The sequence below is a fragment of the Oncorhynchus clarkii genome, chromosome 1, assembly GCF_045791955.1.
Source record: "Oncorhynchus clarkii lewisi isolate Uvic-CL-2024 chromosome 1, UVic_Ocla_1.0, whole genome shotgun sequence".
Taxonomy (NCBI): Eukaryota; Metazoa; Chordata; class Actinopteri; order Salmoniformes; family Salmonidae; genus Oncorhynchus; species Oncorhynchus clarkii.
The window spans coordinates 40,582,955-40,602,358 of NC_092147.1; the positions used below are offsets into that span (position 1 = coordinate 40,582,955).

Below are 19,404 nucleotides of genomic sequence, written 5' to 3' on the forward strand. Positions count from 1 at the left end.
TCTAGATCACCTGTACTCCACACAAAGAGACGAGTACAAAGCTCTCCCTCGCCCTCCATTTGGTAAATCCGACCACAACTCTATCCTCCTGATTCCTGCTTACAAGCAAAAATTAAAGCAGGAAGCACCAGTGACTCGGTCTATAAAAAGTGGTCAGATGAAGCAGATGCTAAACTACAGGACAGTTTTACTATCACAGACTGGAAGATGTTCTGGAATTCTTCCGATGACATTTAGGAGTACACCACATCAGTCACTGACTTTATCAATAAGTGCATCGAGGACATCGTCCCCACAGTGACTGTACGTACATACCCCAACCAGAAGCCATGGATTACAGGCAACATTCGCACTGAGCTAAAGGGTAGAGTTGCCGATTTCAAGGTGCGGGACTCTAACCCGGAAGCTTACAAGAAATCCCACTATGCCCTGCGACGAACCATCAAACAGGCAAAGCGTCAATACAGGGCTAAGATTGAAACATACTACACCGGCTCAGACTTGTCGGATGTGGCAGGGCTTGCAAACTATTACAGACTACAAAGGGCAGCACAGCCGAGGTGCCCTGTGACACGAGCCTACCAGACAAGCTAAATCACTTCTATGCTCGCTTCGAGGCAAGCAACACTGAGGCATGCATGAGAGCATCAGCTGTTCCGGACGACTATGTGATCACGCTCTCCGTAGCCGACGTGAGTAAGACCTTTAAACAGGTCAACATACACAAGGCTACGGGGCCAGACGGATTACCAGGACGTATGCTACGGACATGTGCTGACTAACTGGCAGGTGTCTTCACTGACATTTTCAACATGTCCCTGATTGAGTCTGTAATACCAACATGTTTCAAGCAGACCACCATTGTTCCTGTGCCCAAGAACACAAAGGCAACCTGCCTAAATGACTACAGACCCGTAGCACTCACGTCCGTAGCCATGAAGTGCTTTGAAAGGCTGGTAATGGCTCACATCAACACCATTATCCCAGAAATCCTAGACCCACTCCAATTTGCATACCGCCCCAGCAGATCCACAGATGATGCAATCTCTACTGCACTCCACACTGCCCTTTCCCACCTGGACAAAATGAACACCTGTGTGAGAATGCAATTAATTGACTACAGCTCAGTGTTCAACACCATAGTACCCTCAAAGCTCATCACTAAGCTAAGGAACCTGGGACTAAACACCTCCCTCTGCAACTGGATCCTGGACTTCCTGACGGGCCACCCCCAGGTGGTGAGGGTAGGTAGAAACACATCTGCCACGCTGATCCTCAACACTGGAGCTCCCAAGAGCTCAGTCCCCTCCTGTACTCCCTGTTCACCCACGACTGCATGGCCAGGCACGACCCTAACACCATCATTAAGTTTGCAGATGGCACGACAGTGGTAGGCCTGATTACCGTCAACGACGAGACAGCCTATAGGGAGGAGGTCAGAGAACTGGCCGGGTGGTGCCAGAACAACAACCTATCCCTCAACGTAACCAAGACTAAGGAGATGATTGTGGACTACAGGAAAAGGAGCACCGAGCACGCCCCCATTCTCATCGACGGGGCTGTAGTGGAGCAGGTTGAGAGCTTCAAGTTCCTTGGTGTCCACATCAACAACAAACTATCATGGTCCAATACACCAAGACAGTCGTGAAGAGGGCACAACAAAGCCTATTCCCCCTCAGGAAACTAAAAAGATTTGGCATGGGCCCTGAGATCCTCAAAAGGTTCTACAGCTTCAACATCGAGAGCATCCTGACCGGTAGCATCACTGCCTGGTACGGCAACTGGTACGGCACCAGGCGGTGTCAGAGGAAGGCCCTAAAAATTGACAAAGACCCCAGCCACCCCAGTCATAGACTGTTCTCTCTACTACCGCATGCGGTACCGGAGTGCCAAGTCTAGGACAAAAAGGCTTCTCAACAGTTTTTACCCCCAAGCCATAAGACTCATGAACAGGTAACCAAATGGTTACCCGGATTATTTGCATTGTGTGCCCCCCACAACCCCTCTTTTACACTGCTGCTACTCTCTGTTTATAATATATGCATAGTCACTTTAACCTCTCTATGGTATGTGGGACACTAGCATCCCACCTGGCCAACATCCAGTGAGATTGCAGAGCGCCAAATTCAAATACAGAAATACTCATGATAAAAATTCAGAAAAGATACAACTATTTTACATAGGTTTAAAGATGAACTTCTTGTGAATCCAACCACGGTGTCAGATTTAAAAAATGCTTTACGGCGAAAGCATACCTTACAATTATTTGAGAACATAGCCCAGCAGACAAATCATTACAAACAGTAACCAGCCAAGTAGAAGAGTTACACAAGTCAGAAATAGAGATAAAATTAATCACTTACCTTTGATGATCTTCATTGTTTTTAGCCTAAATAATAGGCTATAACGTCGTCAATATAAAAGGTCAACAAGAAAGGCACTCTCTCGGTCGTGCGCATGAAAAAGCTCTGTGACACGGCAGGGTCCACTCATTCAGACTGCTCTTACTCCCTCATTTATCAGAATACAAGCCTGAAACTATTTCTGTTGACATCTAGTGGAAGGCATAGGAACTGCAATTTGAGTCCTAAGTCAATGGATACTGTAATGGAATTGAATTGAAAACTACAAAAAAAAAATCCTACTTACCGAATTGATTTTTCTCAGGTTTTCGCCTGCCAAATCAGTTCTGTTATACTCACAGACATTATTTTAACAGTTCTGGAAACTTTAGTGTTTTCTGTCCAAATCTACTAATTATATGCATATCCTATCTTCTGGGCCTGAGTAGAAGGCAGTTTAATTTGGCATGCTTTTCATCCAAAATTCCAAATGCGGCCCCCTACCCTAGAGAAGTTAACTATACTTTCATGTACATACTACCTCAATTGGGTCGACCAACTAGTGCTCCCGCACATTGGCTAACCAGGCTATCTGCATTGTGTCCCACCATCCGCCAACCCCTCTTTTTACCCTACTGCTACTCTCTGTTCATCATAAATGCATAGTCACTTTAACCATACCTACATATACGTACTACCTCAATAAGCCTGACTAACCTGTGTCTGTATATAGCCTTGCTACTGTTATTTTCAAATGTCGTTTTACTGTTGTTTTATTTCTTTACTTACCTACCTACACACACACTCACACGCACACACACACACACACATACCTTTTTTTCGCACTATTTGTTAGAGCCTGTAAGTAAGCATTTCACTGGAAGGTGTTGTATTCGCCGCACGTGACAAATAAAATTTGATTTGATTTGATTTGAGAAACAGCTCAAGGATGATCAATGGAAACATGATGCAACTGAGCTCATTTTGTAGTCTCATAGCAAAGGCTCTGAATACTTATGTAAATAAGGTATTTCTGTTTTTTATTTTTAATACATTTGCAACCATTTCTAAAAACCTGTTTTCGCTTTGTCATCACGGGGTATTGTGTGTAGTTTGCTGAGGATTTAAAAGAAAGGTTATCCATTTTAGAATAAGGCTGTAACGTAACAAAATGTGGAAAAAGTCAAGGGATCTGAACACTTTCAGAAGGGCACTGTACGTTTTGATTTTTAATACATTCTATGGCTGCATAATGCGACTCTAATGATGATTTGAAAAACGTTTCATGAAACGGGTGAGCTCTGCTTTGTTTCTCGCACGAACTGCACACACTTCATCAGTCTGTCATTCACAATTTGACAAGCAATTGATAATGCCTCGAATTTCCTGGTGGAATCCCCCTGGTGTGGCCGTAATGCACCCTAAAATACATGCCTTTTGCAGCCAGTGACCGCTTTACTGAATATAATAATTATAATTTCTTTCTCAGGCTGCGTGTTCTGAAGCACCTCTCACTCACATGGTTCTCTCAGGTATCTCAATTATCATTAGCAAATGCCTGTCACATGGTCGTGTTCTTCTCACGGGCATCTTGGGGACGTAACTGTGCTCGTCCCACTTATCCAATTCCAAGGCACATATTGAAGATATTGGAGGAACTGTCCACATTTACTTTTCATCAGCCAACAAGATGAGCAGGCCTAACAAACAGAAAAAGCACTAGTCTATGTCAATCTACTACCCCCCATAGTACAACATTTGACCTATTCTATTGGTCAACTCGTCCTTCTGTGCGAGAATGAAATATTCCAAATATAGTCTAGGACAGTTGTGGGGTGCGACAGATCCCATATTAAGATAACCACTCACATCAAACATTTTTTTTTAAAGCAATGAGGCTGATTCAACAGATCAGAACGTTTAGTTTAAAATGTTGCTAAACTAATAGGCTATTTATTCACATTATAAGCTCAGAAATGCGCACACAACGCTATACGCGTGAATGTTCCAAAATGCAATACATTTGTGAGAAAACACCATGCTCAAAAGTGACCTCAAATGTGATTATGCATGTAATGCTTTTATTATAAAGGTGCATTTTTATGGTGAGAATTATCTTCCCACAAACTTGAAATTCACCCTCTGCTTATGTATGTACAGTGCCTTGCGAAAGTATTCGGCCCCCTTGAACTTTGCGACCTTTTGCCACATTTCAGGCTTCAAACATAAAGATGTAAAACTGTATTTTTTTTGTGAAGAATCAACAACAAGTGGGACACAATCATGAAGTGGAACGACATTTATTGGATATTTCTAACTTTTTTAACAAATCAAAAACTGAAAAATTGGGCGTGCAAAATTATTCAGCCCCCTTAAGTTAATACTTTGTAGCGCCACCTTTTGCTGCGATTACAGCTGTAAGTCGCTTGGGGTATGTCTCTATCAGTTTTGCACATCGAGAGACTGACATTTTTTCCCATTCCTCCTTGCAAAACAGCTCGAGCTCAGTGAGGTTGGATGGAGAGCATTTGTGAACAGCAGTTTTCAGTTATTTCCACAGATTCTCGATTGGATTCAGGTCTGGACTTTGACTTGGCCATTCTAACACCTGGATATGTTTATTTTTGAACCATTCCATTGTAGATTTTGCTTTATGTTTTGGATCATTGTCTTGTTGGAAGACAAATCTCCGTTCGGCCCCCTTGAACTTTGCGACCTTTTGCCACATTTCAGGCTTCAAACATAAAGATATAAAACTGCATTTTTATGTGAAGAATCAACAACAAGTGGGACACAATCATGAAGTGGAACGACATTTATTGGATATTTCAAACTTTTTTAACAAATCAAAAACTGAAAAATTGGGCGTGCAAAATTATTCAGCCCCTTTACTTTCAGTGCAGCAAACTCTCTCCAGAAGTTCAGTGAGGATCTCTGAATGATCCAATGTTGACCTAAATGACTAATGATGATAAATACAATCCACCTGTGTGTAATCAAGTCTCCGTATAAATGCACCTGCACTGTGATAGTCTCAGAGGTCCGTTAAAAGCGCAGAGAGCATCATGAAGAACAAGGAACACACCAGGCAGGTCCGAGATACTGTTGTGAAGAAGTTTAAAGCCGGATTTGGATACAAAAAGATTTCCCAAGCTTTAAACATCCCAAGGAGCACTGTGCAAGCGATAATATTGAAATGGAAGGAGTATCAGACCACTGCAAATCTACCAAGACCTGGCCGTCCCTCTAAACTTTCAGCTCATACAAGGAGAAGACTGATCAGAGATGCAGCCAAGAGGCCCATGATCACTCTGGATGAACTGCAGAGATCTACAGCTGAGGTGGGAGACTCTGTCCATAGGACAACAATCAGTCGTATATTGCACAAATCTGGCCTTTATGGAAGAGTGGCAAGAAGAAAGCCATTTCTTAAAGATATCCATAAAAAGTGTTGTTTAAAGTTTGCCACAAGCCACCTGGGAGACACACCAAACATGTGGAAGAAGGTGCTCTGGTCAGATGAAACCAAAATTGAACTTTTTGGCAACAATGCAAAACGTTATGTTTGGCGTAAAAGCAACACAGCTCATCACCCTGAACACACCATCCCCACTGTCAAACATGGTGGTGGCAGCATCATGGTTTGGGCCTGCTTTTCTTCAGCAGGGACAGGGAAGATGGTTAAAATTGATGGGAAGATGGATGGAGCCAAATACAGGACCATTCTGGAAGAAAACCTGATGGAGTCTGCAAAAGACCTGAGACTGGAACGGAGATTTGTCTTCCAACAAGACAATGATCCAAAACATAAAGCAAAATCTACAATGGAATGGTTCAAAAATAAACATATCCAGGTGTTAGAATGGCCAAGTCAAAGTCCAGACCTGAATCCAATCGAGAATCTGTGGAAATAACTGAAAACTGCTGTTCACAAATGCTCTCCATCCAACCTCACTGAGCTCGAGCTGTTTTGCAAGGAGGAATGGGAAAAAATGTCAGTCTCTCGATGTGCAAAACTGATAGAGACATACCCCAAGCGACTTACAGCTGTAATCGCAGCAAAAGGTGGCGCTACAAAGTATTAACTTAAGAGGGCTGAATAATTTTGCACGCCCAATTTTTCCGTTTTTGATTTGTTAAAAAAGTTAGAAATATCCAATAAATGTCGTTCCACTTCATGATTGTGTCCCACTTGTTGTTGATTCTTCACAAAAAAAATACAGTTTTACATCTTTATGTTTGAAGCCTGAAATGTGGCAAAAGGTCGCAAAGTTCAAGGGGGCCGAATACTTTCGCAAGGCACTGTAACCTCCTGTTCCGAGGATGTGAGGACGACGGTCCGATGTCAGAATGGTTCAGATAATAACTACAGAACGAAGCCAACATCAGCGTGAGCTTTGGTTTCGAATGGTATGAACTTTGAACTCTTATTCACTACAGAAGTGATACCTCCTAGCTGTTGAGTTAGCAACAGCAGCTGTAAACGAGGGTTAGGAAGGAACAGACAGAGTATCCCGTCTATCACACAACAACGTTACTACAACGTATCCAATTGACAACCAGAGACATTCTTCAAAGGACAAAGGACTCGGTTTGGCAACATGGCCTTCCATCTACCACCAACCTACGGAAGTTTAGAGTAAATATTTATTGCATTTTCCTTTTCCAAATGGGCGGTAATTTAGAATGCATAAGATACTGTATTTACGATAGCACAGCTTCTCCCTGTGTCCCCAGTCTTCCCGCTCTTTCACTCAAACCCAGCCCCTTTTCTTTTGTGTAACAAGCTGTCATATCTGTTCCGCCCGCTAGGGACGTTTTCCTTTATGACGTAATTTGTAATCAAGTTATGATTAATTATGTGTATGTGTGATTAGTTAGGTATTTAGTAAATAAATAATTAAACACAACTTTGTATTGCTGATTCAACTTGTTAGCCAGGGTTCGTGAAGATAACCAAGAATGTACAACTTTCAGATGAGACTGAATTAAAGTGATGATTAATGTTGACTGCTATTGATGTAAAATATTACTAGGTCTTTAAGAGTTTATTCGGAAGATAGCTCTATAAATATTATTTTGTGGTGCCCCGACTCTCTAGTTAATTACATTTACATTAGCTCAATCAGGTAATATTAATTACGGATAAATTATTTTATGGAATAGCATGCCATATCACTTAATCCGACATAGCCAAAGACACGACAAAGGTGTCCTTAATGTTTTGCATTCACAGCGTATGTTACCAAGTCAAAGATAAAGTTATAGGATGCGTCCAAAATGGCAGCCTATTCCCTATGTAGTGCACTACTTTTGGAGCTCTGGTCAAAATAATTATACTATATAGGGAACATTTGAGGCACAGAGTGTTGCTCAGCCTCACTGTCTTCCTCAGTAGGGTTACAGTGGGCTTGATAATGAGCTTGTGTGAATGGGAAATTGAATTAATCCACTAGCAGCCCCCATAAATGTGTAGCTATCATGCATTCCAAGTCATATAATGAGTAAAGCAGAAATAATTTCACACACCATTAAGGAGCACAGGAGGTTGGTGACACCTTAATTGGGGAGGACAGGCTAGTGGTAATGGCTGGAGTGGAATGAGTGGAATGGTATCAAACCTGGTGTTTGATTCCATTCCAATTTGCTCCGTTCCAGACATTATTATGAGCCGTTCTCCCCTCAGCAGCCCCCTCTGGTGAGGAGTGAGAAGATGGGTCTTTAAACAGTTTGGCCTCATAGTCATCACTTGACTTAGTTTAATAGGATTCGAGGTAACCTGGTCCCAGATCTGTTGGTGCTCTTGCCAATGACAACTCCATTGTTTGGCATGACAAGGAGTTGGCATAATAGCACAAACAGAATCAGGATAGACTCTAAGTGATGTATCTATCTGATAGTCACCATGAAGATGCTCAGGGCCCGAATCCTAACTTGAGATAAGTGTGCGGAATTACAACCTCTGAGTAACAGTAGTCTTGCACTGATGTCAGTGGGAGATGTCTACGGAAATATTGAGTTAGGTGCATAGCTCAAGTTAGATACGAGCTAATAGTTAGCTACTTAGGCCTTGTTGGACTAAACAGCTCTTTTCTCTCTACCTGGCACAGTCCAAAGGTGTAGATATTAGCTAGCAATCCATTTTCTTGGTTTGGTAGAGCATGCTAGCTAGCAGCTGTTGTGTTGGTTAGGTAGAAGCAGAACTACCCACTGGGCACAGATGTCAATTCAACATCTATGTAATTTCATTGAAATGACGTGGAAAGTCTCTCCCAACATCTGTGACTAGCTGATGCATTTACGGGATATTTTGGTTCTGTGTTTCCGAGATTAAGGCAGAACATGCTAGCTAGAGCCTGTTGTGTTGTGTTGGTTTGGTAGAGGCATAGCCTGCCTCAGTGACTCAGAGGTGAGAGAGTTCCAGAGAGTTCCAGATAGGCCACATCTGCTTTTCGAGCAACCCCATTACTCTCCAATATGATCCCATTCTAGGCCCGAGGACACTGCTGAGAGTGGAGCCTCCAAATTGGCCCCATACTCATCACTATCTTTCTGTAGCTACCACCACCATCATAACACAGAAATTACCCCTTCCTCCCTTCACCACAGCAGCACTGCCACAGCACAGAGAGCGAGATCCTTCTGAAAGCCTCTAACACCAACTGACAGCAACAGATAGAGATGAATGGGTATATGAACAATACCCCTGGTTCTGGTTATAAAGGGGAATAGCTAGCAGGAAATATGGAGAGAGAGAAAGAGAGAGAGAGCAAGAGAGAGGGAGAGAGAGAGAGCAAGAGAGAGGGAGAGAGCGAGAGAGCAAGAGAGAGCGAGAGAAGTGGAGAGAAACGAGAGAGAGAGAGAGAGAGAGCAAGAGAAGTGGAGAGAAACTAGAGAGAGAGAGAGAGAGAAAGAGAGAGAGAGAGAGAGAGAGGAGTGCAGAGAAGCTAGAGTGAGAGAAGTGGAGAGAAACTAGAGAGAGAGAGCGAGAGAGGGAGAGAGAGAGCGAGAGGAGTGCAGGGTAGCTAGAGCGAGAGAGAGAGATGACTCCTTATAGCCGCAATCTTCTGCTGGCTCTCTGTTGTGAAGTTGGGAAGTGGTTTTCAGAGTCTTTTCTTAGAGTTGAATAGTGCTTCTAAGAACTCGCCATTGTTCCCAATCCACCTCAGGCCCAGTGTGGTGTTAACAGCTGGAGGGATGAGAGAGCCTGAGGAGTCCTACTATCCTCTCAACATACTACAGTAAAGACAGCCTACATAAAGAGAGCAGGAAAAGCCTAAAGAATATTTATGACTTTACATTAGATTCATAGAGGATAGTGTATTTACAATGACGGCCTACCCCGACCAAACCCAGATGATGCTGGGCCAATTGTGTGCCGCCCGATGGGACTCCCAATCACAGCCAGATGGAATGCAGCCTTGATTTGAACCAGGTTCTGCAGTGACACCTCTTGCAATGAGATGCAGTGTCTTAGACCGCTGCACCACTTGGGAGCACAAGCGTGAAGGTATTTAGAATAACTTCCCTGCCACCTAGTCAGCAGTACATTGCATTTAATTGGTGTGTGTGTATGTGTGTGTCTGTGTGTGCGTGCGTGCATACGTACATGTGTGTTTGTTTGTGTGTGTGCATGGGTGCAATTGATTATGGTTAGTGAGTGTGTATGTCTCTGTGTGTCCCCGAATCTCAGAAGCCTTGAGCCTCTACAGTACAGAGTGTGCAGAGGATGGATCTTCCAGTTAATAGGTTTCAGTCGTCTCAGCTTTCAGTGTGTTGATCCTATGCTGACCGGTCCGGACTCACCTGGCTTTAGGCTCACAGTGGGGGGATTTCAAATAGGGGTCCTTTATTAACACTGAAAACATTTGGTTAATGTCTGCATACCTCACTGCTGTGCTGAAATCCATTTTAGACCCATGGACTGCTAAAAAGCACGTCTCAAAGGTATGTTGTGCCGTCGGGTATTTATATGAATTTGGTACCCAATTGAAATAGACGGAGTGTACAAAACATTAGGAACACCTTCCTAATATTGCGTTTGCCACCCCTTTTTGCCCTCAGAACAGCCTCAATTCGACTCTACAAGGTGTCGATAGCATTCCACAGGGATGCTGGCCCATGTTAACTCCAATGCTTCCCACAGTTGTGTCAAGCTGGCTGGATATCCTTTGGGTGATGGATCATTCTTGATACACACGGAAAACTGTTAAGCAGCATTGCAGTTCTTGACACACTCAAACTGGTGCGCCTGGCACCTACCTACTACCATTCAAAGGCACTTTCTGAATGGTATACACACACAATCTTTGTCTCAATTGTCTCAAGGATTAAAAATCCTTGGTTAACCTTCCTCCTCCCCTTCATCTACACTGATTTGAAGTGGATTTAACAGGTGACATCAATAAGAGATCATAGCGTTCACCTGAATCCACCTGGTCAGTGTCATGGAAAGAGAAGGTGTTCCTAATGCTTTGTAAACTCAGTTTACTTGTTGCATGTCTTATTTTCCCACAATGGGCTCGAAGAAGCAGCAGGCAATTCCGCGTGGGATCCATATTATGTAAAGCTTTTTAAATTAATTAGATGTTATATCTCAATACAGTTCTCTCATTTGCTGTTCTGCATTGTGTACTATGCACAGATCCCTGGTGCGTGAAGGCTTTGTCATGCAGTATTTTGTTATGTGTAGCCACTGTAGTGCCATAGACTGCTTAGGCTGTACTGTTCCCCTTGTACTGCTCTGTTCTCTTACGCTTCTCTGCCGTGCATTGCACATAATATGCACAAATGAACATACACACACACACACACACACACACACACACTCATTATCCCACCCATGCTCTCGTACCGTGGGCGGTCTATGAGAAAAGTACTTGAGAAAACGTTTTATACCAGCAAGCCTTTATGCTATATAGCTACTACCCAAGGAGAGGATTACCAGCAGAAAGTGACAACAACATCCCTGCAGGGATACAGGGGAGGGAACAGCACACGGTACTCCTTCTATCCAATTTATCACATTACATTTCATTACAGCCATTTAGCAGATGCTAAATTAGATATGAGATACTTAAGCAATAAGACCTGAGGGGGTGTGGTATATGGTCAATATACCACGGCTAAGGGCTGTTCTTAAGCACGACGCAATGCGGAATGCCTAGATACAGGCCTTAGCAGTGGTATATTGGCCATATACCACACCCCCTCGGGACTTATTGCTTAAATATACCGTATTCATCAAATTGACCTACAGTAAATATTTTGTATGGGCTTTTTAAATTCAGAGGAGGCTTAATTGATTCCTCTCACAGTCATTTGATCAAAGCACTTGGTGTCAGTCAGGTGTGACGCTGTCAGACCAGTTTCAGCCTGGGTGTTTTTATCAATGCTCCTTTTGTAGCTCCATAGATCATAGGAGCCTCTCACACACACGTCGGCTTTGACAAGCTCTTCATTACCATTCTAGTCCTGATGGTCTGTAATCATGTGCCTTGGCTCTGATTAGACGCTCCATAACAAACTAATTAAACTGGCCTTGCAAAATCATCACCGCCATTAGCTAAGAGACATGACTGGGAAAGGCACAAACCTGCAAGAGCACGGCCTTTTCTCGCTTGTCACAAAATAACACTATTGAACTAAATCTTAAGTGATTTGTCCTTGATAGAGTGCCTCTTAGACCTTCTATAACAAATACATATCTGTCATCCTCACTCAAAATACATTCATTTTTTAATTTATTTTTTACAAAGCTGTAGCTGGCGCAAACTGCCTCTGTCGACATTTCCACAGATTTTGATATTGAATACTGCACTGTTTGGTAGGGCTTGCAAGTTAATCATGTCACTGTTCTTGTGCATGTGCCAAATCAAACTTGAAATCTGAACGTTGATGAGTTTCTCTGCTCCCATGACACTGTCCCAGTTATCCAAATGAGCTATCGCCTGTTCCACGAGAACTTTTCCCCACAAACAGACTTCAAAGTGAGGCTAGCAAAGCCAGATGAATTCTCTCCTCTAGCCTCTGCCTCTGTTCTATTATACCTCTAACAATCCGTTTATGAGCTGTCACACAGGTTAGAGCTATTGTGTTTCAGTAGAGAACACTCCTCAGCTAGCTACTCGGGGTGCAGAGCATTCTGCTTCTCACAGAACACAGGCCAGCTAAACCTAAGCCTGGTAAAGAAATGGGAAATTGGTTTTTTAAAACATTTTCAGCATTTATTTGATTTGTGCAACCCCACAGATAAAACCGTATTGACTCTCATATGTCAAGGTGTATTACAATGTGAGAAATATTGGTTATTTTTAGTGCACTGTAATTTGACATCATAGAATATAAATTGATCATACAGTAAAAAGACTTAGTTGAAATGTCATTATAGTGACATAACTAATATGTCACTACAAGTGTACAAAACACCTTCCGAATATTGAGTTGCATTCCCCCGTTTTGCTCTCGGAACAGCCTCAATTCGTCGGGACATGTTCTCTACAGGGTGTCGAAAGCGTTCCCGCATGGATGCTGGCCCATGTTGACTCACAGATGTGTCAAATTGGCTGGATGTCCATTGGGTGGTGGACCATTCTTGATACACACAGGAAACTGTAGTTCTTGACACAAACCGGTACGCTTAGCACCTAACCTGTCTCCTCCCCTTCATCTACACTGATTGAAGTGGATTTAACAAGTGACATCAATAAGGGATGACAGCTTTCACCTGGATTCACCTGGTCAGTCTGTCATGGAAAGAGCAGGTGTTCTTAATGTTTTGTACTCTCTGTGTAACTACTATGGTTAATTGTCACTTTCACCAGTGATGGTGAGAGACAGTAGCTACTTCCTGTTTACTTAATGCATCAGTTGTTTAGATTGTCAAAGAGCAGGAGGCACATTTATAGCCCGAAGTCAGACATACTGTAGGAGTGCCGTTAATAGTTTTTAGCCAAATCCTGTCTCCTTTGACGTCAAGGAAACTTGGGTGGGAATATAGCTACCTAATCTCGCTAAGGTGAAACAAAGAACAACTGAGGAGACCGTCAATATGTCATATATCTTATATCTCGATATCTGTAAAAAGTGCTGAGCCTTCAAACAGTTGAATTTCCTGACAATGGCATAGCATCCTTGATTCTATATTCAGCGTACCCATTGTTTGAATGTGCTGGTCTGTCTAGTCTCAGTTTCAGCTCTGAACAATGAGCTTCTTCAGACCCCTTCACATCTGCATCTTGCTTCTCTCTCTCGCTCTGTCACTCTCTGCCTGTCTCTCTCTCGCTGTCTGTCTCTTTCTCTCTCACTCACTCAGTATTCCTCCCTGCTGCGGTGAGAGAGCAGGTGATAATTGGATTGCAGGAATCTTCTTATTCACTACAGTGTGGCAGGAGCATGGCAGTAGCAGTGTGCAGGTGACAATGCGCATTTGGTTATGTGGCGTTATCTCCATGCTCCTGAGCGATCACAGAGGCTTTGCTGGGCCATCTGTCGCCTGGCTGGGCTACTCTCCCAGGGGAGGCAGGGTGTCTCGAAGTCTGCTGGGCTGGCATCTCTCCTGGGGTGGTAAAAAGCCTCCTCACCTAGGTGGGATTGTGATCTTGCAATCCCATAAAAGCCTTCAGTCATGTAGGGCAAGAATCCCTTAGAGAATGGTATGAGTGATGTTATTTAACCCCAATCAGACTGCACTCATTTTGGTGAGATTTAGAATGATTGGAATGGGAATCCCCGTCAATTTCTCTATGATGGGTGGATTAGTGGCCGTTTTGAGTGTACCCATAATAAGGAAGTAAAGTAGGAAGTACAGTATTCCTTTTCTTTTTTTAAAATGTTTTTTTTATTATGAACACAACAAATACAAAAAAAAGAAATAGACAAACAAGAGTACATACTGATCATTTCAAAATAATATTTAAATTCTATCTTAAATAATGTGAAGAGGGGTTTGTTCTCTGCCCACTGTAATGGCTGTTGTCGGGAGAAAGAGAGGACCAAGGCGCAGCGTGGTAAGTATTCATTGTAACTTAATAAAGAATGAATACTTAAACAAAAACAATACACGACAAACGAACAGTCATGAACGGTGCAACAAAACACAGAACAGAAAATAACTACCCACAACCCATTGTGGGAAAACAGGCTACCTAAGTATGATTCTCAATCAGGGATAACAATTGACAGCTGCCTCTGATTGAGAACCATACTAGGCCGAACTCAAACCAACATAGAAAAACAAACATAGACTGCCCACCCAACTCACGCCCTGACCATACTAAAACAAAGATATAATAACAGAACTAAGGTCATAACGTGACAGTACCCCCCCCCCCCCCCCCCCCCCCCCAAAGGTGCGGACTCCGACCCCACTTCACCATAGTCCTTGTCCGCCTCTTCGCCCACCTCCGTGGCCTCTTTAGAGCGGCGACCCTCGCCGCCGACCTCAGACTGGGGACCCTAGCAATGGGTCCCGAATGGACGGGAGATTCCGGCAGCGCCGGAGTGAAGGACGACTTCGGCAGCGCCGGACAGGTGGGAGACTCCGGCAGCGCTGGAGAGGAGGAAGGCTCTGGCAGCACTGGACAGGCGGGAGCACCTGTAGGGAGGAGACAGAGAGACAGCCTGATGCGGGGGGGGCTTCCACCCGAGGGCTGGTGTGTGGAGGAGGCACTGGATACACAGGGCTGTGGAGGCGCACTGGAGGTCTCAAACTAATGGCCTGCACAACCCGTCCTGGCTGGATGGTGACTCTAGCCCGGCACGTGCGGGACGCAGGCACAGGACGCACTGGGCTGTACAGACACACGGGAGACACAGTGCGCAGCGCCGGCGCAGGATAGCCTGGCCCGATGAGACGCACTGGCTGTCTGGAGAGCAGGGCTGGCACCATCCGCCTTGGCTGGATCCTTACCCTAGCCCGGCAGATGCGGGGAGCCGGGATGTAGTGCACTGGGCTAAGCACGCGTACTGGGGACACCGTGCGCTCCACCGCATAACATGGTGCCTGACCAGTACGACGCCCGCCACGGTAAGCACGGCTTGGAGAGCTGTAGGGCTGAGCTGGCACAGGACGTGCAGGGCTAGGGAGGCGCACAGGAGGCCTGGTGCGTGGGGCTGGCACAGTCTTCACTAAACGACTAGCACGCACCTCAGGACGAGTATGGAGAGCTGACTCAGGTGACATCAAATCCCAGACGTGGCGGGCGTTGGGCAGATGTCGTGCCTCATGCACCAACACAGCAACTCCCTCATAACTCTCTCCTCCAATTTCCCCATTAACTCCTTCACTGTCTCTGCTTCGCTCACCTCCAATTCCGCCCTGACCGGCTCTGGTTCCATCCTTGGCTCCTTACGGTAAGCACGGGGAGTTGGCTCAGGTCTGACTCCTGACTCTGCCACACTCCCCGTGTGCCCCCCCCCCAATACATTTGTGGGGCTGCCTCTCGGGCTTCCTTGCCAGCCGTATTCCCTGGTATCGCTGGTTCCCTTTTCCTGCTGCCTCCGCTCTCCTGGCTGCCTCCACCTGTTCCCATGGGAGGCAATCCCTTCCAGCCAGGATCTCCTCCCATGTGTAGGATCCCTTGCCGTTCAAGATGTCCTCCCATGTCCATTCCTCCTTTTCACCACGCTGCTTGGTCCTTTGGTGGTGGGTAGTTCTGTAACGGCTGTCGTCGGGAGAAAGAGAGGACCAAGGCGCAGCGTGGTAAGTATTCATTGTAATTTAATAAAGACTGAATACTTAAACAAAAACAATGCACGACAACCGAACAGTCCTGAACGGTGCAACAAAACACAGAACAGAAAATAACTACCCACAACCCATAGTGGGAAAACAGGCTGCCTAAGTATGATTCTCAATCAGGGACAACAATTGACAGCTGCCTCTGATTGAGAACCATACTAAGCCGACGTCAAAAACCAACATAGAAAAACAAACATAGACTGCCCACCCAACTCACGCCCTGACCATACTAAAACAAAGATATAATAACAGAATTAAGGTCAGAACGTGACACCCACCTCATTTTATAGACAAAGAATCTACCATGAAAGATAAACAAATTAACAATGAAAGTTAAATCAGGGTCCATATCATTTGGTTCAAAATAAAACATAATATCAGTGTCTTTCAAATTAACATTAATAGTTGTTTCTTTTAAAAATAAATCTTCTAACTCACACCAAAATCTTCTGACATAAGAACAGTCCCAAAATAAATGGGTCACAATCACAAAATACACATTTGTTATCAATAGCTATTTTAAATCTGTGCATAATAAAGGTCTTTACAGGGTAGATTCTATGAATGAGTTTGTATGATACTTCTTTCACCTTATTAGATATATAATATTTACCAGATAACAACGAAACTTAGTTCCAGTTCCTAGAGCTGCATTCCAGTACATTTTAGCAGAGGGAATAGTAACATATTGACAAAGTTTCCTTATATACATGTTAAAATGTAAATTCCTTGTAGTTGTATTGAGGCTACAAAATCCTCAACAGTTGCACTTGGAGTATTGTTATATTCTCCTGAAAGAAGAATATCACCTTGAGGGATAGCTCTAACAACTATTTGATACTCCTCAGGAGTGAATGTAACGTTGTGTGTTCTCATAAATTCTGGATAATCATATAGTTGTCCATCATTATTCAATAATTGTTTAAACCAAATCATGTTGTTGTCAAACCAGTTCTGGAGAAACAAAGACTTGTTTTTGTATTTTATGTCTTTATTATTCCAGATCGTATACCTATGAGGGGAAAATTGTGTTGTACATGAGGTTGTACATAGGGATTTTACCCACATCAAAGTTGCATTTGAGTAAGACTTCTAGACCACCAATTTGCTGGAATATTAAATTAGGGATGATATTCCAAATGCAATCCTTATTTCTTAAATAGTTTTGTATCCATTTAATCTTAAATATTATATTAGAGGTTTTAAAATTCAGAGCATTCTACCCTCCCTCACCTTGGGTGCTACATATTACCGCTTTTCTTAAATAATGAGGTTTATTCCTCCGTATGAAGTTAAATAATTTAGTATCAACCATGTTAGTTACTGACAGAGGAACAAGGCAAGGGAGGTATAAACTAATCTGGACCTTCAGATTGTGATAAAAGTACTCGTCCAGATAAAAAAATATCTCTTAAAAACCAGGAGTAAAATCTCTTTCCAATTTTCTCTACAATAGGAGAGAAATGTAAGTTGGCCCTTTCTTTCTGATCTTTGCCAACTTTAATACCAAGATATGTGATCACATCTTTTACAGGGATATATAATGAGTTTAAGTCACATCTTTTCAACGCAAAAATATTTCACATTTCCTAATATTCAGAGATAAACCTGATAGATGTGAGAAGGCATTAATACACTCAATAGCTTTCTTGACTTCATTATGATCTTTCAAAAAAATGGTGGTGTCTTCAGCCAATTGTGAACATTTTATCCCTTTGTCTTGTATCTGAATACCCCTAAAACTGTCCTTATTTATATGAAGTGCCATAACTTGTGACCAACAAAAATAAGAAAGGAGAAATTGTGCATCCTTGTTTAATTCCATGTCTAATGTCAAATCTTTGTAAGTTCCGTGGGATAATTTAACAGAGCTGTTACTATTATTGTAGTGTCTTAATTACACTTTGAAAATATTGACCAAAACCAAACAATCGAAGAGTCTCAAAAAGAAAATAATATTCAACTTTATCAAATGCCTTGTAAAAGTCTACAAATAAAATAGAGCTATCTTCCATAATGTGCTCATTGTAGTCTATCAAGTCCAATACTAGTCGAATATTATTACATATACAGTGGGGCAAAAAAGTATTTAGTCAGCCACCAATTGTGCAAGTTCACCCACTTAAAAAGATGAGAGAGGCCTGTAATTGTCATCATAGGTACACTTCAACTATGACAGACAAAATGAGAAAAAAAATCCTGAAAATCACATTGTAGGATTTTTAATGAATTTATTTGCAAATTATGGTGGAAAATAAGTATTTGGTCAATAACAAAAGTTTATCTCAATACTTTGTTATATACCCTTTGTTGGCAATGACAGAGGTCAAACGTTTTCTGTAAGTCTTCACAAGGTTTTCACACACTGTTGCTGGTATTTTGGCCCATTCCTCCATGCAGATCTCCTCTAGAGCAGCGATGTTTTGGGGCTGTTGCTGGGCAACACGGACTTTCAACTCCCTCCAAAGATTTTCTATGGGGTTGAGATCTGGAGACTGGCTAGGCCACTCCAGGACCTTGAAATGCTTCTTACGAAGCCACTCCTTCGTTGCCCGGGCGGTGTGTTTGGGATCATTGTCATGCTGAAAGACCCAGCCATGTTTCATCTTCAATGCCCTTGCTGATGGAAGGAGGTTTTCACTCAAAATCTCACGATACATGGCCCCATTCATTCTTTCCTTTACACGGATCAGTCGTCCTGGTCCCTTTGCAGAAAAACAGCCCCAAAGCATGATGTTTCCACCCCCATGCTTCACAGTAGGTATGGTGTTTTTTGGATGCAACTCAGCATTCTTTGTCCTCCAAACACGACTAGTTGAGTTTTTACCAAAAAGTTATATTTTGGGTTCTTCTGACCATATGACATTCTCCCAATCTTCTTCTGGATCATCCAAATGCTCTCTAGCAAACTTCATACGGGCCTGGACATGTACTGGCTTAAGCAGGGGGACACATCTGGCACTGCAGGATTTGAGTCCCTGGCGGCGTAGTGTGTTACTGATGGTAGGCTTTGTTACTGGTCTTTCTGGGATTTTTGCTCACCGTTCTTGTGATCATTTTGACCCCACGGGGTGAGATCTTGCGTGGAGCCCCAGATCGAGGGAGATTATCAGTGGTCTTGTATGTCTTCCATTTCCTAATAATTGCTCCCACAGTTGATTTCTTCAAACCAAGCTGCTTACCTATTGTAGATTCAGTCTTCCCAGCCTGGTGCAGGTCTACAATTTTGTTTCTGGTGTCCTTTGACAGCTCTTTGGTCTTGGCCATAGTGGAGTTTGGAGTGTGACTGTTTGAGGTTATGGACAGGTGTCTCTTATACTG

At 43.2% G+C, this 19,404-nt stretch overlaps 1 protein-coding gene across 1 annotated transcript in view; it reads left to right on the plus strand.

Annotated features, from left to right (window-relative positions):
- The window catches only part of LOC139416251 (neural-cadherin-like), a 118,791-nt gene that overhangs the window by 13,071 nt on the left and 86,316 nt on the right, over positions 1-19,404 (plus strand). The gene's annotated exons all lie outside the window — the stretch shown is intronic.